A 4,058-nucleotide genomic window follows, 5' to 3' on the forward strand; every position below is an offset into this window, starting at 1 on the left:
TGTTACATGATGCATTTTAAACTCATTGGAAATAAGTTTAGATTTACCAAAAATTTTTGCAAAGATTTTAGATTTACAAAGATTTTTGTAGTGTTCAATTGTATCTTTGTTCTAAGCTCTTTACTATATTATATTTGCCAAACTTATATGTTGGATATTTGTTCAATACTAAAATTTAATATATTATAGTTTGATATGAAATTTTAGATAGATATCTCTTTTTCTTTCTACTTTATATGTAAAAGAGGCAGTTTGAACATCTGAAAACCACAAGGATTCTAATAAATCTTTGGAGGTGTAATAATTAAAATAAATACTTATATTTACTAAGTTATCATAATTGGGGGGGCACCAGTTCTTTTATACAGTTCAATAGAAGTGGCACTTATGTTTGAAAGGCTGTGTTGCTGATGTGTTACAGGTGGACAGCGGTAAGCCAGCACTTGGGAGATGGACACTGATGAACAAAGAATTCTAGCCAAGCCTCAGCTACGAAGAGTTCAAGGCTTGCCTGAAACAAATGAGACCCTATCACAAAGAGGAAAAAAATGAAAACAAAACCAAAAACATTGATGCTTCAGTTTGGAAGTCTCCATAGCCATACCTGTATCCCAATCCAGTGACTGCCAAAGACAAAAGGGGTTGACGAGGGTACTTGGTCATAAGGAACAATATTGTGGCTGGTCAACAGATGGGAACAGGGTTTCACTTCACAATCTACATGAAGTCTTCAACTTCCAAGTACGGTCTTTACTCACTTTCTGAGGATTACGTTTCACAGACAGAACCCAGACCAAAGCGTATTTACATTCTTTCACTAGATTTTTTGTGATTCTTCATGCAGAAAATTTCCAACACAGTAGTACTTAAGTAAGGCAGTAGCATGGAACTTGTGTAATAAGCTAACTGTCCTTTGGGATTGGTGTAAATTCTCACTAGTTTCAGACAGTACCATATCTTCTCCAACAGGTCACCAAAATTCAGTGGTGAGGAGTAGAAATGGCTATGCAGTGAAGCACCTTATAGATAATATCCAATTCCTCAATGGAGATCTGATCAATCTTATTTAATACATAGATACAGGGGGATATAAACTGTGTTTTTTTTTTCTACCACACATCAATGAGGTCATCAGCTGTGGCAACACTACACAAAGTCATATCACCATTTTCAATTTTGTATTCAGCCAGAATTCTCTTCACCATTGTAGCATCTAGTTCACTCTGAGGGCAAGTGGCTATGAGACTAATTCTTCCCTTGTCTTGCTTCTTAATGCCAATGTTGGGGGTTTTGCTGTTCAAGCGAACCCCAAATCCTTCCAACTCATTTTCAATTATCTTTTTATGTCCCAGAAGAATGAAGATCAAATTACCTGTATAGACCACTATAATGACTTGACGACCTCTATTTTTCCCTTCAGTAATACCTTGGAGATCCAAGAGCTGAATCTTGGCATCTTAATATCTGATGACATCAGACACAGTGGTCAAAATAGTAAATTCATAGGCCACCACCTCAGGATACACTCCTTAGCAGAGATGACTTTCCCCCCCAAGTGAAAATCCCACAAACCCAATTCAAGCATCATCTCCTGGCCCACCACCACTGCCAACTTTTGGAGTAATGAGTCTTTTCGAAGCTTAGTTAGTTGAGCCTTATGCAGCCTGGGGTGATGTGCTGTAGCCTTCTTCTTCTGAGCCAGAACCAACTCAGCCACTATCTCAGCGATGTTTGCTAAGGTACTGCTCATGGTAGGTAGCAAGGGCTTGAAGCTGCACTGTCCTTCACACTAGCTAGATCTCTTTATGCTCTGATAAAGCCACAGGCTACCGCCCAGCTATCACAATTTTTATTATGCCTTAATAAAATTAAATCTTCACTGTAGCTGCAAGGGATGTGTGTGTGTGTATACATATGTGCTAAAGAGAGGGAAAAAGAGAAAGAGACAGAGACAGATCATAAGAAAGACTTGCAAGGAGGTTATTAAATATACAAGACAAAATTTGTTGTATTCAAAGAGAAATAATACAAATTAAAAATTATTTGTTATATTAATTAAAAATTATAAGTATGGAGTCGTATTATCCACTTGGTATTATTTATAATCTCACAAGTGCTCAAAAATTAAATGCATATAAAAAATAGTTCATTCTGTTCTCTTGAGCCATGAGGCCAAAGCAAAATGATTCTATGTCAAAGTAATAAATTCTACATGAAATGGTCAAATCATAATGCCTTAGGATGTTATGTGGAGTAGGCTCTGTATGTCTAGATAGCAATGACAAGCAGGTCACATTCTCATCCATTCTTCTGAAATGCCTCAGAGAGGACTGTGGATTGTGAAGAACTATTCACATTTAATATGATCTATAAAAATAGATATAGGTCAGTTTTTAAAGTATACATAGAGAGTTTGGTATGTAATATAGAGAGGGATCTTCTCATCTGAGTTGACAATGCTACTTTTAAGAGCCAAAGACCACCTCATAAAAACCCCATCACCAGACAGTGAAAAGCCCTCTTTTAAAGCTCTCAGTCATGTCTGTTCAAGAGGTTCACAAAACATTGTAAGCTACTGCTGTTGCTCTTTGTTCCCCTAAAAACCAAGTTGAAAAGTGTGTAGTGATTGCCAATGACACAGGCAGAGGACTAAAACTGATCCAAATGCTTCTTCCATGTGAACTAGCTTTCATGGAACCAGAAGATATCATGAAAACTTCCAAAGGATGGAAGTAAACAATCTTACTCAGCTATGACACTTACAAACCCCAACAATGACCAGTATCACATGATATACCTAAGCGTTTGGTAGTGACATACATATGTTAGTGGTAATCACAAGTTCTGTAAATGGATTAAAGAATCATTTGACAAGAGAGAAAACATGCGTGCCACTGGAGCCTCACAAACTACCCAAGGATGCTGAACTCATAGATCATGCAGAAGATCCTAGAATTGACAGCTTATTAAAAGAGCATAACATCTAGCTACATTCTAAATATGAGTCCTTATATCCACAGATAAGAACTCTCTTCAACCCTCATCAAATGAACTCTTTGCAACAGATCTGTTTAATTTTAAATAGTGTTATGCTTCAGGTTTCAATTGCCATCCTGTTTGCAATGAGGATTTCTTGATTATTATTATACTGTATTATTTCTAGTTTCTCTCATTTATTACTTGCTTTGGCAAATATTAAAATGAGGATGATTATGTTATGGATGTTGAAGTTTAGGTACTGTGGTGCTTTGACATCTGTTACTATAAAAGAAAACAAATCTTAGGTTATGTCCATGCATAGTCCTTGGTTGGAGTATCGGTCTCAGGAAAGACCCCTGTGCTCAGAATTTTTGGTTCTGTTGCTCTCCTTGTGGAGTTCCTGTCCTCTCCAGACCTTACTGAAGACCCCTGTACAGATGTAGCCCATGGCAGTTCAGTATCCAAGTGGGTTCCATTGTAATAGGAACAGGGACTATCTCTGACATGAACTGATTGGCCTGCTCTTTAATTACCTCCCTCTGAGGAGGAAGCAGCATTACCAGGCCACAGAAGAAAACAATGCAGCCACTCCTGATGAGACCTAATTGACTAGGATCAGAAGGAAAAGAAGAGCTCCCCTATCAGTGGACTTGGGGAGGGGCATACATGCAGAGGGTGGAGGAAGGGAGGAAGGAGTGAACCACAGGGGGGATACAAAGTGAATAAAGTGCAATTAATAAAGAATTAAAAAAGTAAACAAATCATGAAAATTAATAAGTACAGTTTGTATCAAACACTACAACTTGCTACTTTCCATCATCTCCTTTAAGCTTTCATTTGAGTTCTCATGAGCAAAGGACTTTACTTCCTACGTATATAACTTTGGACACTGTTCCACTGATTTTAACAATTTTGTTAATGAGATAAAACATTTTAGAAACTACTAGAATAAAATTCCACTTGAAATTTGATGAATAATTGTGGCCAAATTCTGAAATGCTTTTGCTTTAGTCAGATTATCTTAAAATTGTATACATGAAAACTACCTAAAATATCACATTAATTCACATTCTCCTTTT

The 4,058-nt window shown here is 37.0% G+C and overlaps 1 pseudogene; it reads right to left on the reverse strand.

Annotated features, from left to right (window-relative positions):
* Window positions 1–710: 710 nt before the first annotated feature.
* LOC129673305 (developmentally-regulated GTP-binding protein 1-like) lies at window positions 711–1,750 on the reverse strand (annotated as a pseudogene).
* Between the last annotated feature and the right edge of the window lie 2,308 nt (window positions 1,751–4,058).

Source organism: Psammomys obesus, unplaced genomic scaffold, assembly GCF_907164565.1.
Source record: "Psammomys obesus unplaced genomic scaffold, mPsaObe1.curated_primary_1811, whole genome shotgun sequence".
Taxonomy (NCBI): domain Eukaryota; kingdom Metazoa; phylum Chordata; class Mammalia; order Rodentia; family Muridae; genus Psammomys; species Psammomys obesus.